Genomic DNA, 21,143 nt, shown 5'->3' with positions numbered 1-21,143 from the left:
ATTGGAAATGTAATTGGTTTTTATTTATTTTGTTAAGAAATGCAGTTTTGTGCTCATGTAAGTGAATAATTTTTAGATAAATATATATCCCAGCTTGTCTGGCTCATAGGAATACCACAGCTGTGGTGTTGAAAAAATACATGGTTGATATAATCGCTGAGCAAGAATAATGTGTAAAGGCAAAACTCAAAATATTTAACATATTTAACAACTCCATTTGTTCTTGTTCGGGGGGAACACTTGCTGTATGGTTATCATAAGACTATTTTTCGAGTAAACACCTTTTCTAACAAATCAGATACATTTTTAGATTGTTGAATGTATTTTTTCATCCTTCTGCTTGAGCAGCTATTAATATCCATACATGTCTGTATAGTGTAAAAATCAGAGATTGACCAATTACTGGGGACCAATCTCAGCATCAATTGTCAGGATTTTTCTTTTGTGTTTTTTTTAATCAACAGAATACATTAATTAGGGGAGTATCCCTCACTGCTGGGCTCCTCCAAAGGTGACTCTCTGTGACTCTTGTGGGGTTATTTTTTTTTATTCATTCATTCATTCATCTTCAACCGCTTACCCTAAAAATGGTCAGCACTTTGTTTTCTGAAGCTGCTCACACATCAAGTAACTCCCCGCTCACGGCTGAAGGCTTCTGTGTAAACACAGAAAACAATTCAATGACCCCCAGTACATGGGCATTTATGCGGCAATACTAAGCTTTGTTAATCAAGTAGTCTCTCTCTAAAACCACAGATGGATAAACTAAAGATAAGGCCTTAAATTGCTGCATGTCAATTCAAATCCATTTCAGTTTCAATTACTTATTGGTCTCCTTGATTGCTAATAATTGTTGTTGACCAAGGAAGAAATCATGTACATCTACCACTTCAAAAATCAGTTAGTGGATTCTCAACAACAATAATAGAAAGATAATTAATTTTGGTCCTTTTTTCTCCTGTTCTGTGCACCAGACAACAAATCTGTATGTTCTATGTTTGATCATTGTTTAATCTGTCAGCAGGTCAAGCTCAGAGCTCATTAGAGAATTCTCAGTGTGCCTTTATGATTTTAAAACAATAATTTAACTAAATATTTTTCTTTTCTTATACAAAACTCCAGAACATTTGCTACTCATTTATATATAGTGCAGAAATCAATGGGAAGATATGAGCAATTATTGTAGAGGAAAAATTGCATTAATTCACTAACTTATTTAGACTAGGTTGAGAGTGCAAAAGTGATTCACTGGGATGTGAAGTACATTGAAATTGTAGAAAATGGGCTACGACATGCAGCACCACTAGTACTGTCCCTTAAAGAAACCAACCCTCTGATGTTGATGAGGTCTGATGGGAGTTCTGAGAAGTCTGCAGCTTTAAACTGTTGATTCCTCCGACCTCTGAGAGCTCCATGCCTGCCAGTGCTATCTCCTTCTCCCTGGTGGGAGGATACTCTATGGGAAGGGGTATCACCACGGGTTGGTGTGAAATCAAATTCTCCTATCACAGCCTGTGACCTCACTGTTATATGATAGAATGGGAAAGTTAACCTGGATCAGCGCCTGGGGACGGTGTCTGCCTTTGTTCAGGGAATATGATGTTTCACTGAGTTCCAAGACTTCTCTGTCCTCTCACTTTCAGTTGTGTGTGTGCACACATAAAATGCTTAGCATAGACCATACCAAGCAGAAGAGTAGCTGTGACATTGCAGGCCACAGAGACTCTTCTAGGCACATTTAATTATTCGTCATGTCACATTTCTTCTTCCATCACACCCTGTTTATTCATCAAAGGACATACTTTTACATAAATGCTTGCTGGTGTAAGAACTGTTTTTAACCACTTGGTTTTATTTCTCAATTTTGCTTTTCTCCCTAATGAGGAAAAAATCAGTTCCACAAAAAGGACTGCAGAGTTCATTTTAATAAGCTTTGGTTTGGCAATTGTTTACTGGCTGTGGTCTTTACTGAGTTTAGACATTTATACTAGGAAAAGGAGGTTATCACCGAAGCTGCACCCGAGAATCTGGGTAAATAAGTATCTATGCCAAATGCAGCTGTAGCTTTCCATGGATGGATGGGGGCAACTGGCTTCCTATAATCCACAGGGAGGATCTGCACATGCACTGTTCTGTATAAAGGTTAATGAAATTAAGCAGAGGGTTGGGACCACAGCTGCAGGTGTCGTTTCGCACATGGGGGCACTTAACAGAGATGGTGGAGAAAAAAAGAACAAGCTGGTTGCAAATTAACATCATACACTAACATTTGCAGACTGCAAAATCTGCACATGTAGTAGTTTATACTGACAGCACAATGCAGCACGTTAAGAGGAGTTTGTCTGCAAATGGTGTTTTAAGAAAACAACTTTTTAAGTCTTCCCATAATGTGTTTAAAAACGCAATAAGTTTGGACTCTTCTCATGATGTCTGTATCACTATACTGTACAAATGTGTCAGTTGCATCTCTTTAGTTTTGGCATTTTCCTTCTCTTTACCACCCCCGTTGAAAATTTCATGGAGTGTGTGTGTGCGTTCATTCAATCAAAAATATATTTCAACTGCAAGCAAAATGACATATTGAGGACATGGTGAAGTAGCTTTTATGTAATTACAGGGCCATGTGTTTCGTGGCGTTTTTCAGTTCCTTGCTTTGCTGCTGCAGGTCAAATGTCACATAGTGCCAAGTATTAGTGGAAACCAAGATATGAAAATGACAGCAGGACAAAGATATTTAGTTTCACTGTCTTCAATCTGTTCTCTATTCTTAAAGCTGTTTACAACTATGTCTGATCCCAGGGAACAGATGGTCTTCTTTCCCTCTCTATTTTTCTTTTTTCATCTATGTCACCATTTGTTCATGCGTGTTCAAATGTTCATATGTCTGTGTCTTTGTGTGGCTTGTATTTGTAAGCTACAGCAGTATATCTATTATAGATTGTAGAATTTGTTTTGAAGTGATCAAGTTTATCTGAAAGTATTGTTATTCTGAGACACATTTTAAGAAATATGTATGTGTAATATATATTGAATCCTATGAAAAGTTTCTTAACAAGACAAAAATACTGCACTTCGATTCATGGCTTGAAGTTCACAGCAGATGTAAAAAGTAAAAACAGAAAGGTTTTATAGCCGGTGATTGAAGTGACCAACAACAACAAGACACTATCATAATGTTCATGTTTATTTAAAGATAAAGAATAGCTTGTGGTGATATTACAAGAACAAATAAGACAATGTGAAAAGTAAAAAAAAAAAAAGAGTAAATGGGTGGAGAGTGTGGTGAAAGTGAAAACAGATGAGATACAGTTGCATAGAGAGATTGAGTTAGAGACAGAGAGAGCTAGAGGGATACAGGCACTGTTCTAATGACTTCACACCCCATTAGCCACTTAGTCTGATGCGTCACACCTCATTATGCTGCTGGAGCAGCAGTGCATGAACACGTGAAACCGTCCACTCAGCCAGATCTGTCCACCCGCTCCAAACGCTCACTCACTTACAGCAATTGGACTGTGAGTGTTTGTGTTTCTCTGTTGTTTGTATGCTTGTGCGCATGTGTGTGTGTGTGTGTGCGCGTGTGCGTGTAGGTAAAACTCAAATGGTTCGTCTCTTTTTGAAAACAGATGGTTAAAATTGATTGTTTAAAGTCCAGCAAAGACCTTTTCAACAGATATGGCTGCTCCCACAATGTGGCATTTCAACAGAAGTTCACCCTGGCTACCCTACAGCTCAAGCTGGAAATGTTGTGGACTGGCCAGAGCAGCGCCTCCTTTGTCAGTCTACATAAGAGAGGAGGGCCGAGTAGCGTGCTCCAAAGGGTTCTCCTTAATCACTCTCCTTTAAACACGCGAGTGCACATGCATATACTCTTTCACAGTGATGCACACACACATGCACACAAGAATAAGAAGATGGGAGAAAAGAGAGGGCTCCCCATGCCGTTCCCTGCACGGGCAGTCCCAGCTGGCAGAGTGTGAAATGCTTCTCTCCAGGACAAGGCCTTCTAACTCAAATCCCTGGCTAGCAGCCACACTCCTCTCCATTACAAACACTGGGCCCATTTTTCCCGGTGCCACCCACCCCCCCCCCCGCTTCCTTTCTCCAGTCACACTGCCACCTCAGGGGGAATGCCTCATAATTGCTCTGTAGCCACTGTTACTGGCATCTCTACTCATCTTATGTTTATTGTTTTGCTTTTCTTGGTTTGTTGATATTCAGAATCCCCCCCCCAGGAAAAGAAAAAAAAAAATACTAGAAAAAAGAAATGAGTAAATAATTCTATGATTATGCCAAGCCCTGGTTAATTCATGGATCCCAGACAAATACTTCATATTTAATGTGAGTAGTCGGACTGAGTTAGTACTCAAGAGATGAGGAAGCTACTGCATTGTGCCATTTACCTCTGACTGGCATTTCACCACAAGGATGAACACTTTCTTTAATTTCTGAAGTTGACCTTTAGTGATCTGTTTGCTCACCTTTATATTTAAAGGTCCAATCACAGTTTGTTTTTTTTTTGCTCTGTGCCAAACCTGGACAGCAGTCTCATATGGTGTACTCTTTGCATTTCATACGACAGACAGAGACCAACAACCATTCACACTCACACTCAGACCTACGGACAATTTAGAGTCACCAATTAACTCAAACATACATGTCTTTGGACAGTGAGAGGAAACCCATGCAGGCATGGGAGAACATGCAAACTCCACACAGAATGGCCCCAGGCCTATCCAAAATGACATAACAAAATATTTCTAAACAAGACAGCCATGTAGCAAAAGTGAATTAAATCAATTCAGTCTTTTGGTAAAGAGCACGCTGGGGCTCTCCCCTGACCTTCACCAACACACCAAGATAATGTAATCATGGTCAGGGAGTCGCTGCTGTCAAACACATTTCTCTGTGATGAACGCATGCTGTGTGATCATGTCAAACATCACACACCTGAAAACCCGTCTGTTTCTGTTTCCAGCCCCGCCTCACCCCCATCACATAGGACGAATAAGGGAAAGGACAAAACCAGGGGGAGGGGCTGTTCAAAAATACAATGAAAGAGGAGGAATACTCCTCTGTGCTCAGAGCCAACAGGGGCATGCAGCAGATTACAGCTCACAATGATTGCATTGTTAATTTGCTGAAAGGGAGGTTTAATTAAAGAGCCTTTATCAGTGTGTGGTTCACATGGTGAAGTATGTTAGTATCATAATTTGTCAGCTATCAACCCTGGCTGACTGGCAGCTGGGACAGTGGGAACAGCTTGAAGTTTGTTGGCCCCTGCAGTGGCCTGTTACCGGGTCACTGAGGCCTTCCATGTTGTAGACAGGGGTTGGCCTTTATAGTCAGAGTGTTGTGTGACCTCCCTCTTGCATCTTCCCTCCCTTCACCCTTTTAATCTCTGCTACTGTCCTCAGGGATAAAATACAGGCAACTCATATCAGATGGAGGAACTGCCATGTCTTGCATTTCATGCTGGGATAACAGTTTAGAGAGTCGATTGGTTGCAGAGCATGTGTAAGAATGTATCTCTGTTGCTGTGCATATGTCTGAGAGTGCGAGTGTTGAATTGTGATGAGTGGAAAAGTATGACTGAATGAATGAATAAGCAGTATTGGACTCCTTCATCTCCAGAAATCTTTAACACAGCCAGGCTGTGACCTCTGAACCTCTGAACTTCACCTTCCCTGCTGGCAGCAACTATTATGAACAGACGTGGTGACCGTGCCCTTGCCCAGTCCAGATGTCCACAAAATGATTGTTACACTTTATTTTGAAGACATGCGTGAGTGTGGGAAGGGTGATAATGTACTATGGCCAAATATTCTCATTATCCCTCTCAGTTCATTATTCCCTCCACTGCCTCCATTCAACGACCCCAAACCAGCTGTATTTCCCACTGCCTCCCTCCTTCCACCTCCCTACCTCCTACTCTTTCACTCTCTTTTACTCCTTCTTTTGGACAGAGGTATGGGTGAGATCATAATTATGTTTTAAGACATGGCGTTAGCCCCTACAGCACACGAATCTTAACTCAAAGTGGGACTTGTCAGTGCAACAGCCCTTACTGTTCTTAATTGGTGGGGAGGACCAGGAGGCCCGCCCACAGACCAGGGTGGCAGTTTTAATGAGGTTATGTTTGCACAGGAAGTCAGAGTTATGACAGGAGGAAACTGTCATTGGCCCGTTAAAGAGAGAGGCTGACATCTCAAAGCCAACTGTGTTTGCCAGTGAGAGGAGAAACCCTCTCCACTCTCTTTACAAGGTAGAAGCAGGCAATTAAAACAGAAATGAGTAACTAGAAATACATCTAGGGCAGCCATACCAACTCCATTATATTGCCAATAAACACCAATCAGAAGAGTAAAAGTTGCTGATAGAATAATAATTGCTAAATGAAACACTTATTAACCTCCTTTGTATCCCTTCAACAGGACTCAAAATTACCCTGACTAAATGGCAATTAACAGAAATCAGCAGCTGTGTGCATTCTGTGTTTGCCCCTGTGTGCACTCGTGTATGCAGTGTCCATCTTTGCATTCTGGTGTACTTTGTATATTAATCTATGCATGGTGTGTTTGCATGTGCAGTTTTGGGACTTTGTACTGGTGTTTTTCAGCTTTCCCCTCAGTTTAAGGAAAAGCGTTAGAGAAAGTGTTGAAAGCAAAGCTGCAGACAAACATCTGGGGCCAAAACACTGGCCTCAGTGTTCTCTAGGTGCGCCCTGTTGAGAGACAGTTGCTGTTTCCACAGTTTGTGGCTCTTGGTGTTCTGCCTTAACAAATAGGCAGTGCATAACCTTTGATCTGTGCCACCCTCAAAGTGAGAATCCCCTGAGCCCCCACTTCTGCGAAACATCCATTTACAAAATGTTTCTCTGAGTAATAACCAAAGCCAAAATATTGGCCCAACATTTAATTTCAAACACACATTTATTTGGAGTGGGAGCTGTGTTTATTTTCCTAAGTAGTTCTTGAACAGGTTTGAGTTTCACCATTGCTTTTAAGCACACACACGATCTGGGTCAGTGTCCAACCAAAATCATCAGAGACCAGAGATCATAGCCGTTTCCTCTTTGCATGTACCCCACAGACCTATGCATGTTTCAGGCACACCGGTTTGTTTTGAAGACAAGACTGACTTTGTTGGCCAGGGAATTTTTTGGGATGTAGAGAAGTGTTTTTACAAAAATGAAAAAGAGAGAGCTCTAAAAAAAGAGGATTCAAGTTTCACACTACCCTCACTTTGGTGGGTGTAGTTCAATTTGTGGGTACTTCATGAGAGAGTTTCATTTCTGTCTTAAAAAAAAAAAAAAATATATATATATATATTATTATTATTATTATTTATATTGGTGGATAAATTTGAAGACACTGCACGTGGCACATGTTTGTGAAGTACTGTACACACACAGGCAATGTGAGATGGCTATGTCACAGCCTTTGGTTTGCTTCATCTGGACCTTATACCATGAACTTAATAGGCTCTCTTTGTCCACCATGACAATCTGTGGCTTCACACAATTAGAGACTTCTTCCTGCCATATTATAGATAAACATCACCTGCTGGCTGTATAGATTGGAACAGTCTCTCCAAGGTTGTCTGGAGGTCTCTTCTGTGTTCATTTCAACATTCACACAAACACCACAGTCTTCTTTTTCTGAGGAAATGGAAAGGAGCATAGGAGGATGTGCTATGACCTTGTGTGGTATGGGTCATGAGGAGAAAGATGGGGATGGGCGAAAGCATTTGGTCCCAATCAGAACATGAACAAGGTCACTAGGCTGGAGGACGCTAATTAGTTAGTTGACAGGAACAACAGCAAATGGGGCTTATCAGGAGATGTGGACACCAAGGTGAGAAGAGGCAAAGTCCTACTTAAATCCAATCTGAATTTAATGCTATGGTGAACATGATTTTTTTTTTTTTTTTTCATGTTGCACATCAAAGCCTTCTGTGAGTTTTTTTCCGATGATGGGATCTAAAAAAAACAAGTGCGCAAGGTGCCCTCCATCAGGACACAAGGTTTCCAAGATCTAACAAGTCAACAAGTCAGAAGTCCAAGCGGGCGTAGCATTTGGTTTCAGTTTGTGAACACGCTTATGTTGTTGGTTGTAGCAATAAAAGATATGGAATTTCACCTATGACAATGTACCGTCCTCCCATTTTCACCATGAAACCACGTGTTTTAATGGAAAGAAATGTGACTTATCTGAGGGGAATTACTGCTGCAGTTTGTAGGAGCTGCACGGAGCTTCTTTTGTATGTCAAAGTTAGAAAAATTAACATCCATTCAGTATTATAATTTTCTGAGCACTTAGTTTACAGCAGGTGAAATTGACACTCAAAGTGTTTGCTCTCATGTTGTTTGGCATGATCAGGAAACAGTTAAAAAGATGAAACATAACCCTTCACCAAACGTCAAGGTTTCTTTTCTCCTGCAGAACTTATGGTTGAACCATTGCAGATTCATTAGTCTAATGGATTCCCACAAATCCTTCAGTCACACTGTTGTAGAGCCATGTTGTACAGTATGGACTTTGTGAGTCTCTACAATGATCACCTCTGGTTAAACCAAGAATCTGTGATGCTCTAAGGTCCACTTAGCCTGGCTTCTCTAACATTAATAATGCAGAACATTTTCCTAATGAAGGAACATATTTTTTCTTTTCCATTTTTCTCTCAACATGTTGGATAACTGTATTAATCAAGGCTTTACTTCCAGATTTCCTCTCTAATGGCATATCCAGTGGAGGAAAAAGGTCACGGTGGTAATAGACTGATCTGTAGTCCTCGGGGAGATTGTCTCTCTTGCTCTATCTTTTTCGCTTTCCTTTCTCCCTCATAGATTTCTCTTTCTGCTTACTCTCAGACAGACAGTCTCCCTCCCAGACATCCTCATCTGCCTCCCGCTGCGCTCAGCCCAGCTCGCCAGGATTTCAATCACAGGGCCAAATGAAATTATTAAGAGGTGTTAAACTTATTAATCATTAAATTAGCTAAATGATTCTCCAAGTACAGCCCAGATGAATGACATGTCATTCAGTAATGCAATTTGCCTCTCCAGCAGGTGAAGGTCAGGAGAGGGCCCACAGCATGGCATTTGATGGCTTTTTTTTTCTCAATCTTTTTCTTTTTTTCTAATTTCAGCTATTTTTCTTTTCTTTGTGTTCACTCTGAAACTCTCTTTGAGCTATGAAGCAGGAATGAAAGAAAGTACGCGTCCTGAAAGAAAATTCTGCAATGTGCAATGCTGTTGCCAATGAAGTGACAGAAACTAAATTGAATTTGATGAGAACAGCTACATTTCATGAATAGCCAACCTAACGCTCCATGTCATCATTTCCCTTTTGAATAGGCACATCAAGCCACCACAAATTTCAGTTTCCCCCTTTAACTTGATTTGATCCGTGGGAAAGTAGACAATTATATGTGAAACACACCTCCTACGCAACACCTATGGTAGGATATCTCTTTTTATTATCTTATGACATTTTTGCGATATCATATATGTGTCTATGCATAAAACTACCCACAAGAACCAGAATATGAACCATAATATAGATACTACTGAATTGGTGTCTCCACAAGTCTCAACATGCTCTACTTTCAGTTTACAGCAGCGTTAAAGACTCATTTGTTAATGTTGATAATCACTGTGCACATCCAGTTCTCTATTATAATTTTGTGTAACATAGAGCCACTGAAAATATGACAGAGGTGAGAAAATAGTTACTTTATTGTGGGATTTATTGAACATTAACAAAGCATCCCTCTGCTCCACCAGTTACAGCTACAGTTGAGGTCAGGGCTGTGGATGAGCAGACTGAGTGGATTGTGGGGAGTGGGGTGCAGTCGGGTGTTGCAGGATACACAAGGTCAATGCAGTCACAATACTAAAGGCTTTGTACTGGAAAGCTCTGGATAATTAAGAAGTTGAATTGCCAATTTTGTGGAGTATAATATGCAAATATGTACATATATTTTTAGATATGCAAGTTTTTTGTGCATTCCCATCAATAATTTTTTTTAACTGTTGTTGACAACAGATGAAGATCTAGCTCTAACAGTGTCCTCATTTAGCTCACAGGTCGCAAGATTTTATGCTTACCTGGAAACTACACATTTTGCCACCAGTATTCATTACGTGTGCACACACTGCATGCATGTTTGGGCGTGTGGGTGTTTGATTAAGAAAGAGAGACAGATTGAGGGACATACACACCAGTAGTGCAGATTACAGTCCTAAGGGATTTAAATATCATTTTAATTAATCTGCTCACCTGAATTTAATGAGACATGTCTAAGAGGTTATATGTGCATGACTACCTGCAGTACTCACACTGTGTGTGTCCACACATGAATGTGAGTATTCCATGTGCACGTGCGTCTGTAAGTGCATGTGTGCATGCTTGCGACTAATAATATTCACTGCTGGACTTCAGATGGCTTCTGTGATTTGGTCTTTTGAAAAAAATGCATCCTAGGTATTAGGATGAAAGTGGGGATTAATACTAAGGAGTTCTGTTTACTTTTGAATAAGTGCGTCACGTGGCAAATTAAACAATTTTTACTTAACCAAGGAATATCTGGACATGACTTCCATATAGCATTAATACTAGTATGATTACATAGTTAGTCTATGATCAATAAAACATCGCTTCCAATGCAAACAAGGGATTACAGTTTTCTGTGTTCTCTGGTCAGTTCAGCAGACATGAGGTGGACGTGTTCTACAGACTGACCAGCTGGCCTGTACAACCTTGACCAAGTTTACATCAATACCTGATTGAACAGAACACAGAGGTTATGGGAAAATATAGAGTTAGAAGTTACCAAAGCACAAACGTGGCATGATCATGGACTATTTACAGATTATATGTTTCATGATAGCCCAAACTTTGCTTAAATACTCATAATAATAAAAAAAAGTTGGCTTCCAGAACATTGCTTGATTTGTCCATGATGAATGCAGACTTCTGAAATGTAGAGTTGTGAGATCTACTGGTGCTATTTTGTTTTTCCCAAATCAATAAATGAACTGTGTGTTGTTAGAGTTCTACCACCTCTCCCCCTTTGACCGCAGTAAATTGGGATTTGATTTTACATAGTTATTCACCATATGCAATGTTCTTGAAAGACGCAATAAGTGCGAGAGGGAGAAAAAGAGGGTATTGGTTTTTCTGTTGAGTGTGACTGTTGTCGGTGTGAAACATGCAAGCACATTGCCAGACATTATACAATAGGCACACACAAACCCACCCTCCCCTCTGTCACAATTGCCTGTTTTTCTGGCTGTTTTGCTTTTGTTTTGACTGGCCTCATTTGGGATGGTATTTATATTGGTAAAGGATACAAAAAGTCTCCCGCTCATCTGAAAGGGGAATCATTTACAATCATTTACATTAACAAAAACTGTATTTTACCATTACAATAACCTCAAACAATAGCACATATCTGCCTCGTTCATTTTGTCCAACAGAAGTACACTTGCTTACATTGTTCTCCAAAAAATATGCCACAAACACAGTAATCTCCCTTTGCATTTGTGTATTAGATAATGAGAAGATGCTGATAAGGTCCTCAACACAATCTGCTCCCTATTGGCTAATCCACATCATTCAGTATTGTGACGATCACAATGATGGTTTATTATTGCTCATTCAGAACTCAACAGTGATTTAAACATTTACAATATGGGAACAAACACGCTGTCTCAGATCACTCATCCATTTAAGAGGATGCCAGTTCTGTTTAGTAGCAGATATAACTTGCTTGAGGGGCGCAGAAAATTGTTTTGTCTTAATGCTCTCTAGTAAATATCTGTTTTGGAAAAGATGCATGATAAACTAGGAAGCTGTTCTGCGAATAATAAGATATAACAAGCTGGCTTGATATACTGGACAGTAGGTTTGTTTGTTAGATGAGGTATACAATATCTTAATTATACATATGAACACATGTAGATATGCAGTGACAAACAGACAATTAATTGTACAAGGAACTTGGACACAATGTGGTCACAGTAAATATTCCCATTTCCCTAGGATCTTATAAAGAGAGAACATTTTCTGTTTAGCTCATCTGTCCCTCTTCTCTCAAGAACCTGGGGTATTGAATTTCACTGATCCTCAGGCCCTTAATGAGAAGCAGAACGACACCTTCATATTATAGCTTGTGCCCTACCTCTCTTCATTTCTATGACTTGCTTTAATAAATTACTGTCCAATAAGAACTTTTATGATCTTGGCATATGTTGCCTTTTATAGGTGAAAATAATTGCATTCCCAGATCACCCTGCCCATTCTGAACATGAGAATGAGACTAGCGGAGGCCACAAAATGAGATAGTTTCACAGTGTCTGCACAAGTCCTTATCATTTGGGTTGTTACACCTCCCCCTCTTTTTTTCTCAGTTTCCTGGCATGCCTTCACAGGCGCGCCCCCCGCCCCCCCATTCACCACTCTCAACTCCACTCATGCCTAGAGAGGCCTACACTTGCATGCCAACAGGCACTTTTAAACCCACAACACCATCCCCCAATCGACTTCACACAGACACACACACACACACACACACACACACCACACACACAGTGTCTTGTTTTTGAGTTCCCACTGAAGTGTGACAGAAGCCACTTGACAGGTGACACACACACTTGATGTTACTGAGTCAGGGCCAGAGATTCAGCCTCTTGAGTGATGAGAGACTGTCACTCCCATTGTTTATCTATGCTTGAGGAGGAAAGAGAAGAGAATGACAGAGAGAAAGCAAGTGCTCCTCTCTTCCTCTGCTATATATCACTCAAGGGGAAAGGGAGGGAGCAAAGAGACCGACCGACCGAACCATGCTTCCCACAGATGCTTGAATCTACATGTGAAATTTCTGGCCTCAACCTGTGACTCAAAGAATTTCGGAAGAGTAAAATCTGAAAATATTATTATAATACATGTAATAATGTTGTATGGGTGTGTGCTAAAAAAAAAAAAAAAAAGTCAGAGGAAACAGGGATGCAAAGGGGCCCAAAATAGAAGTGCTCTTCAATCATTTAGAGAAATGTGCTGCAGTCAGCTGGCTTTGTTATCGGCATTGTCAATTGATTGCAACAAGGGCGTTAATGAAATAAGTAATTGAATGTGTCCTCTTGTAAACAATTTGTTGAAACGTACAAAACACAAACATGTATGGTCTTGCTGCTCTTTGTGAGAGTGTGATTGGCTTTCAATTAATTGAAGACTGGGTCTGATAACCTTCACAAAACCATCCGCCAGGCTTTTAGTTGCACGCGTGGCCTAGACACATTACAAAAATCTTTTTTGGTATCCGGTAGAGAATTTAATTTTGGTGTTATATTTGGCATTTCAGCAGAAAAGCAGAGCCTTACTATGACATGCAGTTTGTTTAGCAGCACAAAACCCTTTTGCTCCATCTTTCACCTCTGAGAGACAGAGGTCAAAGGTCATTGTATGCAAGACTGTAGTTTCTCTGTATTTCATCATGGATATACTGGAGCACTTTACCTTGACAGAACTGTTGCTAAAGGCCTTTTACAACTAAAGTCACTCTTTTGTCTTTGTATCTCTCTTAACTAGTCTTATCCTTAAAGTCTGCAGTGTCATCATAGGCAATATATATATAAAAAAAAGGTAATTCAGAAAATGACACGTTTTCTTGTTACAATAATTATTTATTAAATTTAAAATATCTTTAGCACAGGTTAAAAATTAGACACTTCAATCTACCATGAGCGCCTTGGGATTTAACATTGTTCTAACATGGTTGAAAAAAAAAACAAAAACAAAAACACTCTTAGAAACCAAAAACATTTCTCCTTCTTTCATCTGTGTCTTCACATGTCATATTAGCATTATTAGGGCAGAGGCAAATTTGGCATATAGATATTTGTTTTCATTGGACGTAGTATTACAAATAAGACGAAAAAACCTGTCAAAGTTTTCAAAAATCTCTCCTTTGCATGTTGATTTTGAGAATTTGAAATCAGTCAAAATTGCTTGTTCCAGCTTCATTGTTTATTTAATGGTTTTGCATTCACTTATCAGAAACAAATGTATGCTATTTCAAAACAACAGCACACTTGAAAGCTGGTGATACGTCTTTTTTTTGGTGAGATAACTCAAATGGCAGCCCAGTTTCTACTGCTTTTAAGCTAAACAGTTTTGCCATGGCATTTCATTGGCTGTGTTAGACGCTAAGGATATGTAATCAATTATTAAGTATGTGCATGAGAACGTGCAGCGTCAATGGAAAAAAATTACAAAGAGTACGTTCAGACTGCCATTTTTCCACTCCTCATCTTATTCCCCAACCTGACTATTCCACAAACCAGTGATTTATGGTCCTTTTTGCCTCAGCCCTACCTTATGAAACATAAAAAAGATATTAAGTAAGATGAGCGGAGCACTGTAGTAAATGGCAGGCCAATGCATTAGTCATCAGTAAGAAAACATTAACAGCAAAGACATATATTTTCCAGTTTTGAAGTTGTTTACAAACCATATCTGTGTTCACAATTTATTGTTTTTCCATGTTTGTTTTTTTTTTTCATCAGTACATGCCATATGAGAAGTCTGGATTACAAAAGTACCTGAACAAATTGCTTGTATATTAGCATGCATAGCTGTTTGGTATTTACATACTATTTACAGACTTGAACTAAGAAGAGAAGAATCTACATTACATTTTCTTTAGTGTGTTTCATTTACATTTCTAGGATGAAGAACAAAAAGCAGCCTCATACCGATTTGTAGAGTACACAGGACATGCACGTGAAATAAAATGTTTGCTTGTATGAAGAAAATGAGTTGTTTTATTCCTTATCACTGAAAAGGAATAGCTCAATTCTGTAACAGGCTCTGTCTCCAACCAGTCCTCCTGCATTGCATAACATGGATCTATTTTCCCCCCATTGTCTATACTGTGCACCAGTCTCTGAGCACAGGGGACTTGAAAAGGTTAATTTACGATGTTAAACGTGCCGTGAAGGGAAAAGCAAATAGAAAAGAGCATGCACAGCACCAGAGAAGGGCATTAGGCTGCAGCTACATCTTTCTCTTTCCCGCTCTCTCTAGCTGTCCAGCGACAACAGTAGGGCCCCCCGATGTGTACAGAGACGCAGGGCTATCACCATCCATCACTGCAGACATTCTGAAAGGATCTTTCAACAGTGATCAGGCTGTAAGTAGGAGCACAGAACTGACACTTGAGTGTTTTTTTGTTTTTTTTCCCCAGTCTTGTTTCATTCATAGCCAAAGGAAAATGCCCAGATCACTATTAGCGAAGTTGGGGGGGGGGGTGCAAAAAATTACAATTTAGTTAATAGATTCAGTGTAACACAATGCAGATTATTAGGAAGGAAGAGTCCTGTGACTGACAGTGTATTACTAACAAAATAAATAACAAAATGATCTTGTATCTATAACCATGTTTTTCTCATCTCTGTCTTTTGTTATGGTAATGCTTGTTTTTGTAGAAAGCTTGGAAGACATAGATATATAGACTGAAGACAACATTGTAACAATAATGTTATCCAGGGGCTAGTAACCTGCCCATGGGGTGTTGCAGTCATTAAAAATATTGCTCATTTAGTGAGAATAACATCAGTATTGCATTCTCAGTTCTCCTCTCTGCTACAGGTCTTTTGTCCACCTCTAGCTCATTTACACTCAGCCTCTAATATCGGCAATCAGCAGAACTATACTCTCACTGGGGGTCCATAATACTTGATTTCATAGAACTGCCTTTGATAAAAGAGGGAGGTGACTGCCAGAGCATGTTAATGTGCCTTCCCATAAAGCTTATCTCTGACTGGGGTCATGGAGGCCAAGTGGCAAGGGGCTGATCGCCATAGCAATAAGACCCTAGAAGCTGTTACTGCAGCTTATGACCCCTCTGACAATAACTGAGCCAAACGTGGCCCACCTTTGAATAATCAAACCCCTCATCCAGGCCCATGTGGGAAATAATGCGGACATTTACAACAGTACAATTGAAATGAGGGCCGAGCACAAATTAACCTCTGGCAGCAGAAGGGGCTCATTGTGATAGGAATCATAAAATTTTAATTGTTCACAGGCCACAGTTTAAACAAAGTTTAATCAAAGCAAATTTCTGGAAAAATATAATTTTTTCTTCACTGCTGAAAGGCAATAGTTTTAAAACATACTTTCAAGATTTGTTGTGTGTGTGTGTGTTTGTACAATGAGCTGCATAATTATGTTTCTTCTATTTTTGTCAGGTATAAGTGATGATACTGTATAATTTAGTGGACTAAAGACGGAAGCTTTGAAGAATACTTTCATAACATATGGTTATCCCCTGCTGCTTCTCACTCTCTGCTCTATGGGGGGCCCAGAAGGGATGTATGTGTAACTTTCTGGACTCTACAAACTTTTCCCTTCTCTGAAACTGAAGGATTACACCCTACTCACAGCAGGGAGAACAGCATGTATCCTAGCATCTCCCCTCGTGCCGCTTTAATCTCAATTTTTCACCCTAAAGACAGACTATACCCCCCCTCCCCAAACAGAGCCAGACTCAGATGGCAGAGTAAAGGTGACATACACCATTACCATTTTTGACTACACCCTGTATCTGATCCTGACTGGGTGTGCAGACCTTTTCCCTGATCACAACAAGCTCAGTATAGCTACCAAAAAAGCCTTTCTCTACATTAGCTTCATCACCGTGTTTCAAAACAGGCAAATTGAAATCCAGTTAAGCAGTTTGTTTTCCTGCTGTTAATTTTCTGTCTCTTTTCTGGCTCAGGTGCAGGAGACTAAATCAAGCTGTCAGAAACCAGACTGCAAAGCTAAATGCTGCCGGCTGAAATGCCACCTGTCCACAGCTAGTGACGATTAATTATTTTGCCTTTTATTTTTTTTGAGAATAGGTACTTGGGTATTTGTAAAAGTCCATACTTAACATAACAAACTCAGCTTATATGCATTTGATACAATGACTAACTACTTTTACGTAAAGATCTGGCTATCTCACTACATCTAATGGTTGCTAAAAGGATATGTCTTCTTCCACTTCCTAATAAGATCCGAGAGATTTGGTTTACAGCATTTATCAGTGGTATTACACTGGAATCTGCCCAGAACATTTATCCCAATTGAGGCATTTTGGTTAATCCGATTCACTCCATCCCCCCAAATCTTCATGGGATCCCATCTCATCTCAGCGAGGGGCTGATGGCTAGCTGCTCATGCACCGCTCAAGCTTATGTGTTGGCCAGAATGAGGTGGGAGTAAGGGCTTTAAAGCCTCTATTATTCATCCCTGTCATTAGCTTTGTGACATAAGGAGGTCTGCACTGTCTTTGCTGTTGTCTGGCCATTGGCCATCTCATCGTATGTGTCTTTATAAGAAAAGCCACATTATGTCAAAAGCTACATTTCAATCAGCCCCCTTTTAGTTAAAATACTCATAAAAACGTATATTTTCTGAGTAATATACAAATTTGCACATGGCATGTTGAGCTCAAGCATGTCAATCTTTTTTCCCAAGTGTTGGGGTGGACTGATGGTCAGGTATTAGAGCAGAGCAGGTGACACAAATTGACTCACTGTAATCCTTTCACCTTTGGCCCCACTCCCACCATCCCAGCCATGTCTGGCATGAGGTCACTGGTAATCATGACACCTCTCTGGACACAGACACAGGGTCAGAGTGTGCTTGTGTGTGTGTGTGAGAGAGACAGAGAAGGAAAGATAAGGTGTGTGTGTGTGTGTGTGTGTGTGTGTGTGTGTGTGTTTCAAAAGTGGGAGGAGCCTCATAAGTGTGTGATACTGTTTCTTGTTCAGTATGGTAGACGGCCTTGAATGCTACCTATAATTCTCCCAAGCAAGTCAAAGGTTCAGCATTCAAAACACTTTGTTGTTGGAAGTAAAACAGTCCAGAGTCCAGATTTAATAGATTTGATTGTATTGCAATTACAATTATTTTTCAACACTGATATTAAGGTTTTGTAATGAGTTTCATTTACCAATCAAGCTGTAGAAGGGCTCCACCCGTCAGTCACATAATACTGACTGTGGGGAAAAAATAATTTGTTTTACTTCCAAAACCACAGACACAGTTCCTCCCACTTTCAAGTTTAATATGCAGTGTGATGTGAATCTATTACAGCATTTTGATTCACATAAAACTACATACAACATACCAGCATTTCAGCATGCCAAAGGTACATTCTTTCCCAAGTTGGCTGAAAATAATTCTATTATTTTAAGCCTTATTGAAAATTAGGAAATGTTTCCTTGTGGACATTTTTGACTTGTCCCCAAAATTTGATTATAGGCAGAGGGTCTTGATTTTTTTGCTGTCATCATCTGAACAGCTGGCTTTGTGGTTATTGACTGTTTTATACGTTGTTTTTCTTCCCAGTGTTCTCCCTCTGTGTTTACTCTGTCCCTGAGGCCCAAAGTGTATCTGCTTCAGTGGTCCACAGACATGCAGGACACACAAGCTAGTCTGTGGTGACACTAATGGAGTGTTTAGTCAGGGAGACATGGACTTATTAACTAGTTGAGAGAATAGGCTAGAAGGTAATGAAATAAAGAAGAGATACGTTAATAAGCTGTATGTACAATGAAGCAATCTTTGCAGGATTTATCCTGACTGATATAGTACTTGTACGGTGTTACTAAGTGAGAAACATGATACTTAACGTGGCCAAGTGAAATGGAGAATCCTCTCCATAAACCTTTTATCTTTTCGATTAATTACATAGAAATATAAAAATATACAAATATTTCTAATGAAATGCTGCTTTTCTGCCTTTTTGTTACTTCTTCCCAGTTCTTGTTTGTGTCAGACATGGATGAAGCTCCCCAATTGTACAATGTCACGCAAACCATTCTTTATCTAATCCAGGAACAAGATTGTTGACCCCTGAATTTTGTTGCACAATAGGGAAATTTGAGGAGAATGGAGGAAAAGAAGGCAAAAAAATGCAGAAATGTAGTAATGGAAGGGAGAAATGGTAAAAACCAGCACAAACAAAGGAAAATCTAATATCAAAGAAAGTGGTAAGATGGGTGGTGCAAAAAAAGGAGGAAAGCTGATTAAATGGGGCCAGTAAGGCAGAAGTAGAGGAGAGAACGGCAGTGGCCAGGGCCAAAAAGGGGGTAAATCTGTATCGGTAGAGCTCTATATCCTTCATATCCCTGCCCCCTCCTCTCTCCCACAAATCCATCATGTTAATATACCTGCAGTGTGGCCCTCTGGGTAATATATCTTTGACCTGTGATTACGCTAACAGCTTATTGTTTGCACACTGAACAATCCCATTATGTTGACGATCTGTTTACATACAGCATTGCTGTTTATATTAGTATGGTGTGTGTATGTATGGATATATATAAACACACATAGACATACAAACACGCATATATACTGTATATATATATATATATATATATATATATGCGTGTGTATGAGAGAGAGAGTGAGCAAGCAAGGATGCGCTGTGTTTTTATATCTGCTTTCACATATTTTGTAAATGCACATGTACATTATGCGTATTTATGGAGATGTGCTAATCCTGGTTAGGGTAACTTCCAGATGAAAGTGCACTCGCAGCAGTGCAACAACTTTGACAGAATACTCCTTGGGTTTCAAAGCATATAAAAACAAACCAGTCTGCCACAGTTTGCCTGGAGCTTTGCAGAAATAGAGCTTTGTTTCACTTCTAAGAAGTGGAAAGCCTCAAGACGCAGAGAAGATCAACACTTGTGCTCAATGCCTTGTTTCTGACTACATGCTTAGTACATCATGTTTGAGTGACATCTTCATCCTGAATTTTAAGTCTTCTTTAACTAATCACCTGTAAGTCATAAGTCTTGATTTCACGTTTGTTTAAATTTTGACTGTAAATACGTTTATGGGATTTGGTGTGTTTTGACAGCCTTTCATTTAAGACGAGTTGTTTTTATAAATTGGCTACACAAGGGGGCATATAGATTAGATAACCACATCATATCCAAAATATTTTTTTCATCAATGGTGTGGGCTGATTATATTTCAATTAAAACAAACACAATATACTCAGTATACAAAGTTGAAATTTCTCCCTGGACATTTACTCACCATATTTTTTAATTTGCAGTTGTTAGTGTAGTTATGTCCAGAAAAAGTACACCTTTAGCGGCAGGAATTAAAGAATAACTGGGTGAAAGCAGTGACAGGTATCAAACCACAATGCTGAACATCTGGCTGATCTTAGGGCCATGCTCATTTACTCAAATTTGACCTGAGACACAACGTAACATCATGGCAGCCTGGATAGCTGAATTATGGTGTAACAGTTTGAGGTGAAGTCGTCATTGAACTCTGTCGTTGTATATGAGGGCAGGGGAATATTTGAACAATACATTTTGCACTAAAAAAAATGCCTTTTTCTTTTCCATTCCATCTCGTACGCCTTTTTGCGGTTCTATTCTGCTCTGCCCCTCAGACTTCTCTGGCAATGCATAGACTCATTGAGATGTGAAAATCCCCTTTGACATAGGATGAATAGACAGTTTTTGGCAGGATGCCCCATGCCACTTTGTGCACAGCTACTTAATTGGAGCGCCCCAGTTTGCCTTCCATCTTCTCTTCTCCTACCCACGCTCACTGCGGCCAGGTTCTGTCTGACATCAAAGACGAGGTTATGTGTCCCTTCAAAGAGTTTAAACCCCATCAGCAATGCTGTTTGGCTGGCAATGACCTTTCACAAGAGGACTGGGAAACAGAAAAAACTATTTTAGTCATGTTAGTGTACATTTTATAAAAACAAACTTTAAAGAGATGTGAAGTTGGCAAAGAGCTTGCATTGGTTTGGAGAGTCAATTGACTGACTTGGCCTAACTGCACAATCTCTTCTATGAGTAATGGTCACGTACCATCTACAAGTCAACATGCAAAGTACAGCATCTGGGACTATACATAGTGGATATACTGTACATATATACAGCATCTTATTCGAGTGTTGCTGTGTATGATTGTGCATCTGGGGGCATGCGCTTGTATGAGTGAGTGCATTTGAGTCAAAGTAAGCAAGTTTTTGTTTTGTTTTCCCCATTGCCGTGTGTGTCCGTCAGTGGAATTCAACGCAGAGCAAGACTCTCCTCCATGTAACCT

The sequence above is a fragment of the Echeneis naucrates genome, chromosome 3 (assembly GCF_900963305.1).
Source record: "Echeneis naucrates chromosome 3, fEcheNa1.1, whole genome shotgun sequence".
Taxonomy (NCBI): Eukaryota; Metazoa; Chordata; class Actinopteri; order Carangiformes; family Echeneidae; genus Echeneis; species Echeneis naucrates.
This window is presented reverse-complemented; position numbering follows the sequence as displayed.